The 20485-nt window shown below is 36.6% G+C and overlaps 1 non-coding gene across 1 annotated transcript; it reads right to left on the bottom strand.

Annotated features, from left to right (window-relative positions):
- Positions 1 to 257: 257 nt before the first annotated feature.
- LOC128572165 (U6 spliceosomal RNA) lies at positions 258 to 363 on the bottom strand. The gene has a single exon (XR_008376077.1). It is a non-coding gene; the product is annotated as a U6 spliceosomal RNA (small nuclear RNA).
- Positions 364 to 20485: the final 20122 nt, after the last annotated feature.

Here is a 20485-nt window from a genome sequence, read left to right as displayed (position 1 = left end):
TTGACTAATTAAAATTGTTTGAGCCAACAGTGAAAAGCCAGAAAGACTCAGTGTTTTTCAAATCTATACTTAGGATTTTGTAATTTTTTCAAATTTATATTTCTGCATTTTTCATGTAAATGTTGAGGTTCTTGGAATTCTAAATTACAGAACACACAATTCTGTGTCAAAATTCTGCCATATTCTTATATCATAGTTTATTTTCAGGTCTGCAGCCTTAGGACATAAAAATGATCAGCCCTTTATTTATTTATTTTTTTAATATGGAACGCTTCACACATTCCTGTGTCATCCTTGCACAGGGGCCAGGCTAAACTTCTCTGTATCATTTCAATTTCACATAAGTGCTGCCAAAGTGAGCACCAGCCCTCTATTTTAAAGGTGGAAACCAGAACTAGGGAGAAGATTTTAAACAACCTAATGAGGTTTATATAGTTAATTATAACAAGGCCCTACCTGGCACTTTTAAGCCCATTTCAGTCCTTATAAAGTCCCTCTCAAGATGACCTTGGAATATGATAGGGCCCGGGCCATTCAACCTGATCCCCATAGCCCACATGTGGATTAGCTTGGGATTTTTTTGCTTATCTGTGATGGCAGATACCAAGAAAATTATACACAGACCTTTTTTTTTTTTATTTGCTCATCAGCTTTTGTTACTTTTTGTATATTTAATGTGTGGCTCAAGGCAACTCCTCTTCCAGAGCAGGGCAGAGAAGCTAAAAGTTTGAACACCCCTGCTAAGCTGCGGAAAAGAGATAATATGCAGTGTAAGTAGCATACCCTAAATTAGTCTGTGCCTCATTTCATCACCTGCCACATTCTTGTGGATTCTTTACAGATTCATAAGACCTATAACATGACACGACATTGGATGGATCCCAGGATTCTGTCTTCTCCCTTACTACCTTGAACTGGATCAAAAATGTCTTCTCTGTGCTCTATTAACTCCATTACAGCCTCCCTCTCAACAGCTCCAGAATCCCCCATACATTTGCACTTCCTCCCTAGATCCAAATTCCAGATCAGACTTAATCCCTAGAGCGTATCAGGGTCCAACCTTTCCAGTTATCTGAGTACGATGTTAGCTCCCTACACCAATGTCCACACTTGGGTTTGAGGGAATAACACAAGACAAATAAGTATGAGAAAGTGAACCAAAATGAAATGCCAGACACATGCTTAAGAAATGGGCTCAATCCAACTGGAGTTCAGAATCTATCAATGCTTAAGCAAAATGTAAGCATCACGATACAGCCCTCTAGAACTTATTTGCTTTATGGGTCAATGGCTTTTGGCATTGTCAACATTTTGGTTTATTTTTTTATTTTAGAATGCTAGGAGTCACACATGTTTTGTTTAAATTCTTTGTTTTCGGAACAGACTGAATCAAAGTTTAAAGTCTGCCCTTCACCTACACAGTGAGCACTGTGAAGTGATAGGTGTGAATTTACCCATCACTTCCTTCCCACTCCTCCCCCCAGCTTGATTTTCATTGAGATTTAGTTCCATATGTGCATTTAAGTGTTGATCGATGAATTCCAACTTGGTATTGAGTACATGTGTTTGCTTCTCCATTCTTGTGTTGTTTCACTTAGAAGAATGGTTTCTAGTTCCATACAGGTCATCACAAAAAGTACTAGATGGCCATTATTTTTTTACACCTGAGTAGTACTCCATAGAACACATATACCACATTTTCCTAATCCATTCATATTTTGGTAGGGTTGTTTCCTTGTCTTTGTGATTATGAATTGTGCTGCTATTAACATTTGAGTGCAGGTGCCCTTTTTATAAAATGACCTCTTTTCCTCTGAGTGTACACCCAGCAATGGGATTTCTGGATCAAGTGGTAGGTCAATATATAAGGGTTTATTTCACTCTGCCTTCACACCAGCATTTTAAATGCAAGTGTTACAGCAAGATTTTTATAAAGACTTGAAAAATTCTAAGTATAGATTTGAAAAACATTCAGTCTTTCTGGCTTTTAACTGTTGGCTCAAACAATTTTAATTAGTCAATTGCACTCAAAAGACCAAGATAGAAACGCAAAGCCAGTCAGAGGCTGTGCACAGACAAATAGAATCCTAACAATAATAAAACCGAAAACAACCAATACCATGCCAAAGTGTAATGTGCTGCTTTTATCTTGGTAGGTTTTCTTTATACGTGGTGGAAGATTTATTTGCTAACCCTGTGCTTTGTTTGGCGTGGGGTTTATAAACACACACAAAGCACGCATACATAGTTGTATGTGCACACACACAGATAATAAATAAAATAACACTTCGCAGGATCTTTATCCATCGTAGGCATGTTTTATGAAATAATCAAGGAAAAACTATGACTTTGAGTGCTCTAGAAAAAGTTTTAGTTTTTACCCTCTGTTGCTAAGGATCTTAAACCACCTCCCTGCAGTGCTGCTCTCTGTCACAGACATGTTATGCTGGTGTCTCTCTACCTGCTTCTCAGCCTCAATTTTACAGAATATCTTCCTCACAGAAAGATCTGATTTATGCAGAGCCAAACAGGAAACAGGCCTTTTGTCATCGCCCCTTTAATAGGCAATCTGTAAAACTAATCTGCCTTCCAACTATTGTGACAGTTTGGAGCCTTAGACCGAGCTCTCAATTCCACAGCTTTCTTTTTCCATCCCCTTTAGATGCTCTGAAAAGGGAGACAGAGGGATCTTTTCCTGGTCACAGCTTGAGATGTTTTTGTACTTGCAATTTTACATATCCTTAGTAAAATACTAAAGCTATCATGATATTTGAGATAGGAAAAATTTGGGCGGTACCTGTGGCTCAGTGGGTAGGGCACCTGCCCCATATACCCGGGGTGGCAGGTTCAAACCCTGCCCCGGCCAAATTGCAACAAAAAATAGCCGGGCATTGTGATGGGTGCCTGTAGTCCCAGCTACTCTGGAGGCTGAGGCAAGAGAATCACCTAAGCCCAAGAGCTAGAGCTTGCTGTGAGATGTGACTCCACGGCACTCTACCAAGGGCAATAAAGTGAAACTCTGTCTCAAAATAATAATGATAATGATAATAAAATAAAATAAATAGGAAAAATATATAGATTTTAAAAAGACAACTCATGTCACTTCAAAAACTATTCAAGGCCTAGCATTCTGGGAGGCAGAGGCATGAGGATCCCTTGAACTCAGGAGTTTGAGACCAGTCTGAGCAAGAGAGAGACTTCATCTCTACTAAAAATAGAAAAACTAACCAGGCATTGTGGCTGACGCCTGTGGTCTCAGCTACTTGGGAGGCTGATTTCTTAAGCCCAACAATTTGAGGTTGTTGTAAGCTAGATTGATGCACTAAAACTCTAGCTTGGCTGACAGTGAGACACTGTCTAAAAAAATATAAATAAATAAACAAACAAACAAATAAATAAAATGCAAAGAAAATTGACTTGAAAGCATTGAAGTGTGAGATCAAATGAAACAAAAGAAACACATGGAATCTAAATATGGACATTCCTAGTAATATTTGAAGTTTGGTAAAATGAAGAAGTAACTACCGAGAGATATTGGAAAAGAAAATTTCAATAAGAATAGGATGTAAGAGCTAACATTATCACATATCAGTTTCTAATCTCCACCAAATCTAATATTCTCTGGATTTTTTTCTTAAATTCAAAGACCTAAATAAGCAGCCTGAAACTAATGAAGTTGATTAGTAATTACGCATTAATCTCTTGTAAAAACTGAAAGCATAGGTCTGTTTTACTCTTTCCTCGTGTAAAAGCTAATTATCTGAATAACATTTTAAAGAGAAAAAAAGGAATGGTGTTTTGTCAAGGGGACTTATTGCGCACAGAGTAGAGAATCTGTTTTTAATTAGAATATTACCAAAGTAAAAATGTTTAGCAGTGGTCAATGGCAGTTAAATGTTTAGAATGAGACAGCTATTTCCAAAGTGGAGTGCATACTCACAGGAGCGGGTGCAAACTGTTGCTTTGAAATATGCGAAGTAAGTATTAACCTAGCCAGAATAGAATTATTGGCTAATGCCTATAATCCTGGCAATCTGGGAGACTAGGCAGGTGGATCGCCTGAGCTCAGGAAGTGGAGACCAACCTGACCTAGAGGGACACCCTGTCTCTAAAAATAGCCAGGCCCAGCTACTTGGGAGGCTGAGGCAAGAGGGTCTCTTTAGCCCAAGAGTTTGAGGTTGCTGTGAATTATGTTGCCATAGCACTTTATTGAGGGCGACAAAGTGAGACTGTCTCAAAAAAAAAAAAAAAAATCCTTTTTCTATTTTTTCTTGAATATGAAAAAGGACCTAAGCTCTCATTTAACATTTATTAATGCCTTAACCTTACTGTGTCTATGTGTCAGAAAGTCCAGAAAGTCATTTCCTCTACATGCAAGTTTTAGAGCACAAAGAGGACTGCCTGTACCAGGTAGACATTGAGCATGGAGATGTTTGCGGCCCCACCACACTGTGCCATTCTCCTCTGGTGCCATATGGCAAAGTGCAATTTATGTGTGCCAACTTCTGTGGATTTGATTCTACCAATCCAAATATTGATGTCTTTATAATACTTCGTAGTAAGAAAAGAAGTAATTATGTAAGGTTGTGCAAAGCAATATTTCAAATTTAACAGTAGACAGTAGTGTAGTACCAAGCAGATCGTTTAATAAAAAAATGAACAAAATCTGCTCATTCAAGATAAGAGCAATGTTTTAAAATTATGACAAAGTAATTGGTTTTTAACAGAATAACCATTTTATGAGGAGAACATTTACGGAATAGTTGTTTATAGAGATGTTTACCTATTTAGATAATTACTTCCCCAAATTTATATATGAGTATCATCTATGAAATGTATATATAAAATGAAGCCAATGAAAAAGCAGCTTTTTAACCATTTTATTTTATTTTATTGTTATTATTAAACCATAACTGTATCCATTGAGGCATTTATGGGATGCAGTGTACTGATTTGATATACAATGTAAAATGCTTACATTCAGCTGATTAACACATCCATCATCTCGCTTACTTATTCATTGTTTTAAGACAGCTATATATGTATATTTTTTACAGTTTTTGTCTGGGGCTGGGTTTGAACCCACCACCTCCAGTATATGGGGCCCGCACCCTACTCCTTTGAGCTAGAGGCACTGCCCAAGACAGCTATATTCTTTTCTTAATAGTTTTAATATCTAGCATTACAGCACACACATTAGGTGAGGTCACACCCAAATACCCTCCCTCTCCTGTCTTCCCCCTATCTTCCCTCTCTCTCCTCTTCCCTTCTAGTTTCTGGAATATAGCTATGTTTTATCTTTGGCATGAATGTGTAGGTGATTATATATTGACTTCATGGTAGTATTGAGTACATTGGATACTTTTTTTTTTTCCCATTCTTGAGATACTTTGCTATGAAGAATATGTTCCAGCTCCATCCAGATAAACAGAAAGGATGGGAAGTCTCCATCTTTTTTATGGCTGCATAGTATTCCATGGTGTACATATAGCACAATTTGTTAATCCATTCATGGGCTTGATGGGCACTTGGGCTGTTTCCATATCTTGGAAAATATGAATTGTGCTATAATAAATATTCTGGAGTAAATTTCTTTGTAGTAAAATGATTTTTGATCATCTGGGTATATACCTAGTAGAAGAATTGCAGGATTAAACAGTAGGTCTACTTTTAGTTCCTTGAGTATTCTCCAAACTTCTTTCCAAAAAGGTCATATTAGCTTGCATTGCCACCATTAGTGTAGAAGAGTTCCCTCCTCTCCATATCCCCACCAACATCTGTAGTTTGGGGATTTTGTTATGTGGGCTAATCTTACTAGAGTTAGATGAAATCTCAAAGTGGTTTTGATTTGTGTTTCTCTGATGATTAAGGATGATGAGCATTTTTTCATGTGTTTGTAAGTCATAGACCAGTCTTCATTAGAGAAGTTTCTGTTCAAGTCTCTCGCCCACATAGAAATGGGATTATTTATTCTTTGCTTATTGATTAGTTTGAGTTCTCTGTAGATTCTAGTTATCAGACATTTGTTGGAAGCATAACCTGAAAAAGCCTTTTCCCATACTGAAGGTTTTCTGTTTGCTTTACTTACTGTGCTCTTGGCTGTGCAAAAGCTTTTTACTTTGAGCAGATCCCAGTCATGTATTTTTAGTGTTGCTTCAATTGCCAAGGGTATCTTCTTCATGATATATTCTCCCAGGCCAATTTCTTCAAGTGTTTTCTCCAGACTCTCTTCTAGTATTTTTATAGTTGCATGTCTTAGCTTTAAATCTTTTATCCAGTGAGAATAAATGTTTGTTAATGGTGAAAAGTAGGGGTAGTTTCAGTCTTCTACAGGTCACCAACAAGTTAACCCAGCATCATTTGTTAAACAGCTGAATGTTTTTGATAGGCCTATCAAAGATAAAATGATGATAAGTGGCTGGGTTCATCTCTTGGTTCTCTATTCTGTTCCATAAATCTACCTCTCTGCTTTTGTGCCAGTACCATGCTGTTTTGATCATTATAGATTTATAGTATAATCTGAAGTCTGGTAACATGATATCTCCTGATTTGTTTTTATTTCTGAGTAATGTTTTGGCTATTTGAGTTTTTTTCTTATTACATATAAAATGAAGCACTATTTTTTTCAAGATCTTGAAAGTATGAAAATGTTGCTATAATAGGGATTGCATTAAATCTGTAGACTGTTTTGGGTAGTATGGACATTTTAACAATGTTGATTCTTCCCAGCATGAGCATGGTATGTTTTTCCATTTCTTAACATCTTTAGATATTTCTTTTCTCAGAGTTTCATAATTCCTGAAAAGTCTGGGACCAGGTGGCTTCACATCTGAATTTTATCAAGCTTTTAAAGAACTAGTACCTATATTATACAATCTTTTCCAAAGCATAGAAAAAGAAGGAATACTTCCCAACACAGTCTATGAATTAAATATTATCCTGATTCCCAAACAAAGAAAGGATCCAACAAAGAAAGAAAGTTATAGACCAATATCATTAATGAATATCAATGCAAAAATATTCAATAAGATCTTAGCAAACAGAATTTAACAACACATTAAAAATGGTTTACACCATGACGAAATTGATTTTATTCCAGTGTTACAGTGTTGGTTCAACAAACACAAATCTATAAATATAATATGTCACATAAATGAAATTTTAAAAAAGACCATATGATTCTTTCCTTTGATGCAGAAAAAGCTTTTGATAATATGCAGCATCCTTTCATCATCAGAACACTTAAGAAAATAGGCTTAGATGGGACATTTCTTAAACCGACAGAGGTCATCCACAGCAAAACCACATCCAATAACATATTGAATGGAGTAAAATTGAAAACATTTCCACTCATATCTGGAACTAGGCAGATAGTGTCTCCACTGCTATTCAACATAGTAATGGAAGTCTTAGCCATCACAATCAGTCAAGAGAAGGTGATCAAGAGTACCCAAATAGGTCAGAGGAGATCAAAATCTCACTCTTCGCTAATGATATGATTCTATACCTGGAAAATCCCAGGGACTCAACTACAAAACTCTTAGAAGTGATCAAGGAATATAGCAGCATCTCAGAATACAAAATCAGCGCTTATAAATCAGTAGCTTTTGTATATGCCCAACAATAGTCAAGCTGAAAATATAGTCAAGGACTCTCTTCCTTTTACAGTAGTGCCAAAAAAGATGAAGTAACTGGGAATTTACCTAAAAAAGGATGCAAAAGATCTTTTTAACGATTTTAAATGTTTCAAATGAGGAGCTTCAGCAAGTTTTTAATTTATTAGCTTATAATGTACCATTTAATCCCTTCTAAGCTGTTTGAAAGAACAATCAATAGGGCGGTGCCTGTGGCTCAGTGAGTAGGGCGCCGGCCCCATATGACGAGGGTGGCAGGTTCAAACCCAGCCCCAGTCAAACTGCAACAAAAAAATAGCCAGGCGTTGTGGTGGGCGCCTGTGGTCCCAGCTGCTTGGGAGGCTGAGGCAAGAGAATCGCGTAAGCCCAAGAGTTACAGGTTGCTGTGAGTCGTGTGATGCCACATCACTCTACCCAAGGGCGGAGACTCTGTCCCTACAAAAAAAAAAAAAAAAGAAAGAAAGAACAATCAATAAATATTAGAAAAGATAGAAATTGACAAGCTGAATTTCAATGCAATATTTTTGCTCATATATAAAAAATTTTTAAGTGAGCGTGGTATAGTTGCTGACCTCTTCATGTATTTGAATCTTTGTGCCCACTTAAGGTTATCTTTTTGTACCTATAAGAGCCATAAAAAAAGAAATAAATCAAATTAACTTAAAATGAGAAATTTTGTCCTAATGTATTATACAATATTATAGCATTATTTGCCACAAAACTATACATAAAAATATACATAATATTGCTAGCTCTACCTCACCATAATTCATTAATCATTTATTGTTTAGTAGTGTTTTAGTGTACAGTTTTAACAGTAACAAATAGAATGTAAATTTAATGTTATATATTGCTTAATGCATCTTGACCTCATTTTAATATTCCTAACTTGGGTGTGCTTTATGCATATAATAATATTAGTAATTATGATTTTCAAACAAATATATGCAAATATAGATTACAAATATGTAATGATGGAGCACTGTATCAGAAGTGTTTGGCTAGCACCATTTTCAGAATTCAGCTATGCAGCCATTGGCACATATAGACTTAAGAATCTATTATAGTGCTAAAAGAAAAAAAGGATATTCAGAAATATTGGAAAATAATGTTGAGCTACTATAAGTACTTTTCTACCAAGTATATTTCTACAATATATAAGAAAGAAATGGCAATTCTAAGAGAATTTTTCCTTTGCATCATATAAATCCATTACTTATAATTCATTTATTCATTTATTCAACAGATACTTATCATCCACTTACTATATGGAAGACACAGTTCCAACCTCTGTGGATATGACAGTGACAAGACAGAGCCCCTCTCCTGATTTATAAAGCTTATATTCTGAAGACAGAAGATCCACACCCAAATGTAGAAATAAAAATGTCAAGTCAACACAGAACTGATATTCCACTGGGATGGGCTGGTATGACAGCACGGATGGGAAAGTGTTAAAATATTTCATTAGCCCCTCAAGTAGACCATCATTTCCATGGCCACCAGAGACCCTCCTCGGGGAACCCGGTAGGCTTCTTGGAGATCCAAGCTTTAGAAGATTAGCATCTGGCCCAGTGGGAGCCTGGCAGACACCCTCCCTGACAGGGGGTGCTGGCACTCACATGTCGGTTGTTAAATATTAGGATTTTTATTCCTGGGTAAATATTTATCCAAGAGTTATATGATATAAAGGGAGAGCAGAACAAGAGATAGAAAATCAAGTGGCAAAGGAGATGCTTTTTGGACAGAGTGGTAGGAAAGACCTCCAGTGACATGATATTTGAGTGGGGGGACTAGGAGAAGAGAGGGAAGGGATGAGCACACGTGTATGTATGAGTGGAGAATGGGAAAGGACTAGAGCTTTCAAACTGAGCACTCACTGGCGTTCACATTGTCAAAATCAGGAATTTTAAGAGCTTCACATCAATTAAGATTCGAGTGTTAAATGTTAAACGAATTACAAATTTCCCCACTCAACAATTAAGCCTAATCTGAGTTATGCTTTTATGTAGAACTTTCAAAATCACTATGGAGTAGATATACCATTTATTTATGTATTTAGTTTTAGAGCGCTGGACGTTAAGTGCAGAGGACTCAGGCTCTTTTGCAATTAAATTTGATGTTTTCCTATTGCTTCTCTTGTGTAGTTTTGTCCTTAGCAAGAAATAGGAACATTTATTTATTTTTTATTTTATTTTATTTATTTATTTTTTTTTTTTGTAGAGACAGAGTCTCACTTTATGGCCCTCGGTAGAGTGCCGTGGCCTCACACAGCTCACAGCAACCTCCAACTCCTGGGCTTAAGCGATTCTCTTGCCTCAGCCTCCCGAGTAGCTGGGACTACAGGCGCCCGCCACAACGCCCGGCTATTTTTTGGTTGCAGTTTAGCCGGGGCCGGGTTTGAACCCGCCACCCTCGGTATATGGGGCCGGTGTCCTACCGACTGAGCCACAGGCACCGCCCGAAATAGGAACATTTAACATGACACAAACCGTTGTGCTTTTTCTGTTTATTCCACAAACATGTATTGAGACTCACAGTTACCAGCTGCAGATGCCAAAGATCCCTGGTTTCTAGGAGTTTTTAGTATAAGTGGGGAGATAGTCACATAAATGGATGCAACAACAAAAAGTGTAAACACAAAATCTACATTTACAATGCTGAGCAACACTGAATTTTCTCCCTATTCTTTCACACAGTAGAATATTTTTCTTTTGTCATTTTCATCATTTTTATTAGTGAAAAAGTCTGAGAAATAATGAAATGCACTAACTTCATATTTTATTGTTTTAAAACTATGAATATTTCAAGCACATCAAAACACTCATAAATTTAATAAGAAAAATAAAGGAAGGCCCATGACTGGTTGAAATCCCTTAACTTTGTAATCTTAATTTGATTAATGTATCGTTGTCTCACTTTTGGAAGTCATAGGCATAATGGTATTAAATTGTACAGACGTTGTAAGAGTCTGCATATAAACAGATCGCATCGTGATCTGAAACTAACCAAACATTTTAACAGTCTAACTGAATTTACTCACAGCTATTGGCACAATCCCTAGGTGGACACTTCTGTGTTTTCTCCCTGTCTCCTTTTTTATTTTCTTTTTCTGTTTTTTCTAATGGCCCTGTCTTCTACATAATTTGCTAGTTGCATTGTAAAGCAGCGTACCAAGGAAGCTGGAACAATTTTTACCACATCCATCATAATCGTGAATATTTGCAGAGTCACACACAGCACTCTCGTTTCATGCCAATTCTCTGGTGGAGACATGATTACATGTGTTTTACTGTTTCCTTGACATCTTCTGCACTTTACTTTTCTCAGAAAACCATAGATTCCCCAGAGCTTCAATTTTTTTCCCTGGCTTATGGAACAGGAGAAAAAGAAATACAGTTCCTGATGTGTAAAAGACTGGTTGATATCCGGTGAGCCCCCCTAGGCTCTGTCCTAATGCTATCTGTTAGAAAAATCACTATTTTGTATGCTTTTGACTGGAGAGAAGATGGGGAAAAGAAATAGAAGCTTTCTATTTTTATTGCTATATCATAGTTGTACATATGTGGGGGGTACATGTGATACTAGAAGGAAATTTGGGCTGGTGTCATGAAGTGGGCACCTCATTCTATAGATACACATTTTTATTATACACACAAAATGCTGGAATTTCAGCAATAGCTGGAAGTTTTTTCAAAATCCCTCTATAACCAGTTGGCATAGGAGATAAGGATACTAGAATACAAAGGAAGAAACATAAAAGATAGTCATATCAGACCATTAAAAACATCTAATGCCTGCAGGATTGCTGCCAAATAAGCCAACAAGATGATGATTTGGGGAGATTTCCTTCCCCGGGTCTTACTGAGGGTGTTCCAGCTACAGCTTCTCTGTAGAAGAAAAACAAAACAAAATCCACATTGCATTGTGTGCATACTTAATTTATATAACATACCATATGCAAGAAGGGTAAACTGAATCACAAATTTTGGTGATCTGATGTTGACCTGCTTTTCCTATAATTGCTGTTGCTGCAGATGTACCAGATGAAGCCGTACAAATTAAAGGATAGAAAATGCATAAATCCCCAGCAACTGTCATCTATACCTCTATAATGAGAACATGTAGCCGTGTGTACCATATTGTTCACAAATAACACTGGTGGAGAATTCTTCTCTGGGTCCTCTCACTTACGTTCTCTGAGTTTCAGTTTCTTTAGTTACAAAATGGCGATAATGAGTTCACGTTCACAGGAGTGTTTTTGAGGGTCAAATGAAATCATGTCACAAGTATAGAGACTTAAATATGTTAACACAGTGTCATTACAAGGAATACAGTAGTAGCATGTTTCTTCTTGAAATATTGTTTTCATATTTTTACCTCTATATTTACCTGAATTCTAAAACTCACCTCTGAATAATATTCCTCTAACGCAGAATACACTGAACTGCGATTATCAAAGGGTGATCCCAGACTACCAGCATCATCCGGGAACTTGCCAGAAATACAGACTCAGTAGCTACCTAAGAGCTACTGAGTCCTACACTCTGGGGATGGAGGCTTCCAGTTGACTCTAATGTCCACAAAAATTTGAGAGCGACTGGGCTACATTACAGAAAGGAAGTCTGTGAATTATATGCTATTGTGACTGTTGTTTAATTTTGTGTCACTTCATCTTGAAGCAGTAAATAATCAGCAGTTATATTCCAGGTATCAGAATTCCTAATATCTATTAACTCCATCATTGATCCTTTAGTCTAGTCAGGGTCAACAGGGTTTATTACAATTATAGAGGCATTTTAGTCTTAGCTTTACAATTTTAAGAAAACTAAATACAATTTACCTGTTATGTTGTACAATGGCCAGTGAACAAAACTTGCATTATGAACTATAAATCTAAAATTCAATTCAAAATGTTTTCTAATCTGAATTACTGGTATGCTTTCCTTGACTACAATATGAAAAATGTATAATATATTTTTATTCATTGTGATTCCCAGGAAATTCAAAATTAAATTTAATATTCATTTAAACGCAAAAAAGGATTTTAATTATATTTCATAATCAGTCATTAACTAATCTAAAAAAGTTAAAAAATATGTAACTTATTTTTTTTATTTTTTATGAGACAGAGTCTCAAACTGTCGCCCTTTGTAGAGTGCCATGATGTGATAGCTCACAGCAACTTCAGAGTCTTGGTCTCAAGTGATTCTCCTGCCTGAGCCTCCCAAGTACGTGGTACTACAGGTGCCTGCCACAACACCTGGCTATTTTGCTGCTGTTGTTGTTGTTGTTGTTGTTGTTGTTGTTGTTGCAGTTGTCATTGTTGTTTTAGCTGTCCTGGGCCTGGTTCAAACCCACCAACCTTGGTGTATGGGGCTGGCGCCCTACGGACTGAGCTACGGGCGCCACCAAAGGCAATATTGTTCTTTTGTTTCTTTCTTGAGGCAGACTTTCCCTTTGTCACCCTTGGTAGAGTGCCATGGTGGCATAGCTCACAGCAACCTCAAACTCTTGGGCTCAAGTGATTCTCTTGCCTCAGCCTCTCAAGTAGCTGGGACTATAGACCCCTGCCACAACTCTGGCTATTTTTAGATTTTTAGAGACAGTGTCTTGGTCTTGCTCAGGCTGATCTCGAACCAGCCAGCTCGGGGCAATCCATCCACCTCGGCCTCCCAGAGTGGAATACAGGTGTAATCCTATAATTTTTTGCAGAAATTTAGTAAATAAAGTATATAAGAAAGCTTCATTACATATGTGTTTACATATATGTTTACACACACTATGTACCTCGTTGCTAACTATCATTACAGCCATTTTCTAAATACTCCCCATGGGAAGCTATGCCCTGATGCTGACTGCTAAACAATTTTAAAACTCTTTTTCTTGAAAATTAAATTTCAAACTTATTCTCGATAAAGTTCTTTGAAGGGTGGACTAGGTGCTGGCATCCGTGCAAAGCTTCCCAAGAGGAGTATTTCAAAGATGACTGTAGTGATATTCAATAAAGAGATAGGTAGCACTTTTCTAGGATAATTCATGAACTTAATTGTCCGTACTCATATGTGTGTACACATATTTATATATACTCATATATCTGTACACATATTGTGATGTACATCTACACTTAGGTACATAAAGGAGAAAAGTAAAGATGGTGGAGTAAGTTTGACATGGAATATTAAAGAGTTCTTGAACACCCTTTGCCTTGGACCATTTATTTAATTCAGTAAAAATTCAGCTGTAAAACTTAAACATGAAAAGTACAATTTATTTTTTCTGGTGTCCATTCGATTGTAGGTTTACTGCTGTTAATCAACAGCACTTGGAAACTTCTGTGTTGGGAGGACCATAAGGATTGCCTGCAAGAGTTGAGTTTCTCTAAAAGGGTGTTGTGTGATGGGCGTTCTTTAGATATGCTGAGACTTCACTTGCCATGTTAGGGCTCTTCTCTGATCAGTACTGCTTCCTCCCGTAAAACCAGCAGCAGCAATTTGAAGAAAGCTTCCCGTATCTATACCAATTACCCAGAAAGGAGACTGGAATGCACCAAAATTTAGATAAGGAAAGCAAGTGTCCGAAAGTAGATTTATGAACAGAGAGAAGAAATTCCACTGAGAAGGATCTTCCCTCCTGGGACAATGTTCAGCCCCTGATACTGCCTCTCTTTATTCAAATTCTGGTTTAGCAGGGGACTTCATATCCGAGCATCAGAATACAGTGAGTAGACATAAAGATTATACATTTACAACATTTAGGAGAAAAATATAAAGCTGAAGGCATTATCCCTTCATTTAAGAAAAATGTACCAGGGAACTTATTAAAACTATCCTACAATGTATGTTTTTGTACTTTAAAAAGTAAATAAAGGTAATGGTTTTTAAAAACATAGGGAACAAAAGTAAAAATTAGATGGAATTTCTTTTTGTGTTAAAGAAATAAGGACAGATATAATTTCCATGAAGAGGAGCTTAAAGAGCTTCAACATAACAGCACTTTATCATGTTGGTAAAGTTTAAGAAAGAAATGGGAAAATGTCATAACAGAATTTTAAATGACATTAGAAATAGGAATGGAAGCATAGGCCACGGTAAAAGAAAATATGTAAAAGACATATTTGAGAAACTTCTCCAGGATGTGGAATAAAGGATCACAGAAAAGACAGAAGAGCAAACTGAATGTGATCATGAAATGACAAAGGAGACCCAAAGTTCGGAACGGGTAAAAGCAAATTAATACGCAAAAAAGAGTAGAGTAAAAAATGTCTGGGTAGATCAGATATCTGAGAACACAGGTCATGGAAATAAAGCATGTTTTAGACAAAAGTAATTAAAAACAATGTAAAATAAGGACGCTTTCTAACAGCAACCACCAGTCTTCCTTGCAGGATGGTTTACCCACAAGTAGGATCATCACAGATTCGTTACAGTGAGTACCAACCATAGAATGAAATATAGTAATTGAAATGGAAACTGCTTCATCATAAATTTCCAAGTGACAATGGCAGACAGCAAAACAGAATGTAGCCTAGAATGCCATTTTTATAAATTATGAGTGCATACCAAAGAAAGCTGATAGGGACTTTTTATGCTGATGAGTGATAAGTACATTTTTCTTATTTTTCTCTTATTTACATTTACTACACATGTAGCAAAAAAGTCATAAACATTTATATGAAAGAATAACATATCAAAATAAATCACCCCTCTGAGAATTGTGAAAAATTACCTTTCACAGGAAAGAACTATTTCAGTTCTTCCTCATGACCGAGTAAGGACTGATAAAGACTAGAGGAAAGTGAAATGATTTAGAAGTGTTGTTGAGTTAGAAATATAGCTTTCTAGCTGTTTTTGAGATGATAATCATATGTGTCTGTGGCCAATGTCCCTCGAACTCATTTCTGTCATTTTTTTTCCTCTTCGGTCTGTTGTTGATTTTGTCTGTATCTTATATCATAAAAAAAGGAACGGAGTATTAGTTAAATTGAAGGAACTTGACTATTGTATAATAATAGAATAATTTATTTTACTGCTTTAATTTATTGCAAAAAGAGCTTAACCTATAAAATAATGTGTTTAATGTGTACGTAAATATAGACTAGTATGGAATCAAACATGTACTATTCAACAAGTAACAATAAACTTAAACACTGCTTATATGCCCATCAATTGCTTGCCTTGAAATTTTACAGTAAAATCCCTTTATATGATAGCTACTTGAATATTAGAAATTTATATTTAAATGACTTTGCAAATACCATCCCTAAACTTTTATACCATGGCACACTTTATATGTCTATTTTTGTTCTAAGTGGAAAGATGCTTAGCAAACAAACATAGTCCAGGAAACTACAAAGATAGGTTGTGAAATGAAATGTTTGCAAATCCAGAAACACAGAAATCTGTGAATAAAACAAATGTAACTGCAGCCCTAAAATACATGATTTCGTAATCTTTCTATTGGGTTGTTTGTTGTGTGACATCCTAACGGGGAAAACTCAATGCCAAGACAAATTTGGCATCTACTCCAGGCCACACAGTCAAGAAGTGACTGTAGGAAACAAATGATCAACTTAAATTTCAAATTTTGAAGTTTTCCAGTGCAATGAAGACATAGAGCAAAAATTAGAAGCTCTTTATTTGCTTATGTCTTGGAGCAAATTCAATTATTAAGGGTGACTGACATGTGGAGCAAGCCCTGAAAGAGTTGTTTAATTTGAAAATGCAATGAAATTTTTAGCAGGGATCTTGGGGATTTAATTTCTTTCCAATATTAAACTTTCATTTTTTTCAATAAGGTGAATTTTCATTGACAGAATCTGAAGTATTTATCTGAGCAATTGTGATCACATTCATTTTGAAAGCCTAGAGTATCACTTTTCTTTTTCCAGTGTTTCTTTTCCCCCTTTACCCATTAAATTGTCATTGAGTAATTTGGTAAATAAGGAGAAACAATTTTTTAAACTTGAAAGTTATGAACTCAGCTATAATTTCTTTACATAATTCATCCATCACTTTGGAATGAGCAGACCTTTTAGGTTGCAAATGAAATCAAGTCTAATTATTTAGTGCATGCATTTCAAGTTTAGACGTGACACTGAAAATAAACGGAGTTGCTCATTATATAATCCTTAAATCTTTGAGTACATTTTGTTTTCTCCATAAATATTTGGTAAACTGCCCTGTCAAACATGATGTTGAATTTGATCTGGTCTATAGGATGTTTGAATTTGGCCAGATTTTTCTATTTGTAACAGCAACAACAAAAAGATTATTAACATATGTAGAGTGTAGAGGGGCTAAAACTCCTGGGGTTGGGTTGGTATAAATACATAGATTAACCTTAAAGTCAAAGAAAAGACAACAATTCTCAGATAATTATTCTGCATTCTTTAATGTTCTTTGACTTCTCTGGCAGAGTTGAATCATTTCTTGCAGATGTATCAGCAAGTCGAGGAAATGTAAGCAAAGCAGTGAAAACTGCCACACTCACAGATCTGCACCCATCAGCACCTAAGGGTTGGGTAAGTGGAAGTCGAGAACAGAAGCCCTCAGATCTCCATGAATGCTTCATGGAATAGCATCAAACACCAAACCTTTTCTTTCTTTATTTTTTATTGATCTCAGTATTACTAATAACTTACATTTTCGTCACCCAGGATTCTAATTTGGTATCTAATGTACTAAGGAAGACAGTAGTGGTTGAGCTTTTGACTCTTTTTCAGATCCTACTGTAAGCACAATCAAACAAATGAAGAATCCAAAACATATTTCAAAACATGATAAGTTAGAAAATTATGAGTTCATATTTAAATATGCCTTAAGAGGTGGCACCCATAGGTCAGTGGTTAGGGCGCCTATCACATACACCCAGGCTGGCAGGTTCGAACACGGCCTAGGCCAGCTAAAACAACAATGGCAACTGCAACAAAGAAATAGCCAGGCACCTGTAGTCCCAGCTACTTGGGAGGTTGAGGCAAGAAAATTGCTTAAGCTCAAGAGTTTGAGGTTGCTGTGAGCTGTGACGCCACGACACTCTCCCTAGGACAACAGCTTGAGACTCTGTCTCAAATAAATAAATAAATAAATAAGCCTGAAGAACCAAAGAAGACAAGATGCCGCTAGCAAATTTTGAAACAAAAATGAATAAACAAGATGCATTATATCCAGAGACACTCCGAGAATAAAAGATGATAAGGTACATAAAAATATACAAGGGTACAATATGAAACTTAGTAAATATAGAATATAAATGTTTTGACACAATAACTAAGAAAAAGCCAGAAAGGCTATGTTAACCAGTGTGATGAAAAAATTTCCAATTCTATATAAAACAAGTGCATGGTACCCCATGATTGCATTAATGTACAAAGCTATGATTTAAGCAAAAAAAAAAAAATAGAGAGAAAAAATACCATGCAATTATGAAATAGCACCTTTTGCTTACCATGCTGGTTCAAGAACTATATGACAATTCTATGTTTGCTCTATTGACTAAATTCACTGAGTAATGCAAGTATGTTGAAGTGCACAGAACTTCTGAAACTTTGTTAAAACTGGAAATGTGAAATATGAGTCTCCCAAGAGTCATCATAATGTCAAGGTGAATGCTACCCTAGTGATATGCCTGTGTCTTTGAGGTTAAATGGACTCACTTAGGGCACAGAAGGGCTATTACAGGTGCAGCCTCTGACCTCTTCTAAGTAGAAACACATTTAATGCCTATAATCCCTGTAAATTAAAACAAGCGTGAGATTTTCCTAAAGTAATTTTGAAGTAGCTATAGGCCAGTTGGTTGGTGGTTTGTTCACCACCAACAATGTGCTGGGCAGTTTGTGTCATTGATGCTACATTGAATAAGAAAACGTTGTCAAATTTTACTTGAGAAGAAAAGTAGAGAATTAAACCAAAGAGATAATAAATGTAAACAATTTTGCATAGTGATTAGTTCTCTGAAGACAGTAAACTTAGGTAATGATTAAGAGTGATTGGTGGTGATTAGACTTGGTCTTGGACTAAATGTGAGAATCAGCCTAGCTCTTCCCACCTGTGCACCCTATACTTCAAAAATATTTCTTAAATATTTAAAGAAGATTCTCATTACCAAAGAATATCAGGAGAATGTTCTGCTCAGAACTGCATTTGGTTTTGAACATGGTAAATGAGTAAAGTAAAATGATATATGGAAACACCACACTAATGTTGTATTAAGTACCTTCAATGTCCTTTATATATGATTTTCTTGTCTTTACCAAAATCATATGAAGTAGATCTTATTTTCACCTTTTTCAAAAGACAAGAATTGAGATGAGAAGTGTAGTGACCCACCCACGTTACATAGGCAAAACTGGGATTTGAGCTGGATGTCTGAAGGTTGAGTCTGAATCTTCATGGCTCAATTCCATGTGTATCATTGTCAGCGATACTTTGAAGAACTGGGCTGTACTTGGCACCTAATATACACATTGTCATTTCCTATTCATTTTCAGTCCCTGGGTTAATTTTCATAAAAAGAACACGCAAAGGGCTAAAGCAGAATTTTTTACTTCCCAAATTTTGAAAATTCCTATTAGTTGAATTTTCACCAGGAATGTGGTTTTTTATGTATAAATAATCTTAAATATTTTGAGCTATGGGGAGAGCATTAAACCACATCATTGTCCTACCAACGTCCTTTTCCTGGGCCAGTGCACCCACCCCGTGGTTGCTGTGAGCCATAAAGACTAACTTCACCCAATTGTACTCCTCTAAAGACCTGTTGGGCAGACTGAAGCTGTGTTTGGAAATGTCTGAGAATTTTTCTGTTTCACCATTTCCCAGGTGTCCCGTGGCTAATAAGGGAATGGGGTTAGGCTGCTTAAGTTGAGCCCTCTTACCTCAAGATATAACAACTCACGGATGTCCCTCACACTCAGGGCCACCCTGGCATCAGGCTGAGACTAAACCTCAGCGGAAATCACTTATTTGTTTGGTTCCTTTTCATGTAACCCCAGCGTACAAGCTTTCCCCAAGAGTACTCGCTCATTCAATAAATCACTGCTTAAGAGTTTTGGTCTCACACTCTGCTTCTAGGAAATCCCACCTAAGACATGTATTCAGCAACTTTGTATTGAACAGTTGCTTTGTGCCAGGTTTTGAGCTAAACTTCAAGGATTCAGATAGCAGTGTGCTATGGTTCGTTCTTTCTGGGGCTTGGGTTGTAGGGAGGGCTTGTACCTGGATGGTTAATGTGAAAAAGACCCTAATAGGGGCATTCTACTAAAAAACACCACAGGATTAAAGAAAAGAGAGTACTATGTACCTAGCTTCGCTTGGAGTGAGAAAAAGGGGAGACATCAAAAAAGACTTCACAAAGAAGACCGTAAATGAAAAATAGAATTCACCAAGTTGATAGTGCAGGAAAGGTTCAAAGGGAAGAAGTGGCGAAGTGAAAGAGCACCACAGGATGGAGGGGATCTCAAGAAGTGTGATGTCACTAAGTGTGTGTGGAGGAGACACTCGTAGTTACCTGGAAGTTTCTTATAAAAGATGTGGAATGTAAAGGTCTTAGCAAAATAACTAAGAAAATGCTACAAAAGCTGTGTTAACTAATGTGATGAAAATGTGTCAGACGATCTATGAACCAAGTGTATGGTGGCCCACAATCATACTAATGTACACAGCTGTGGTTTAATAAAAAAAAAAAAAAAGATGTGGTCAGCTAAAGAGCTTGGATTGTACATAAAAACTATTGGCAGGGCACAGTGACCCAGGCTTGTAATCCTAGCACTCAGGGAGGGTGAGGCAGGTGGGTTGCTTGAGCTCAGGAGTTAGAGACCAGCCTGAACAAGTGAGACCCTATCTCTACTAAAA

This window comes from Nycticebus coucang, chromosome 19 (assembly GCF_027406575.1).
Source record: "Nycticebus coucang isolate mNycCou1 chromosome 19, mNycCou1.pri, whole genome shotgun sequence".
Taxonomy (NCBI): Eukaryota; Metazoa; Chordata; class Mammalia; order Primates; family Lorisidae; genus Nycticebus; species Nycticebus coucang.
The sequence above is the reverse complement of the archived record's forward strand: the minus strand, read 5'-3'. Positions and strand labels throughout refer to the sequence as shown.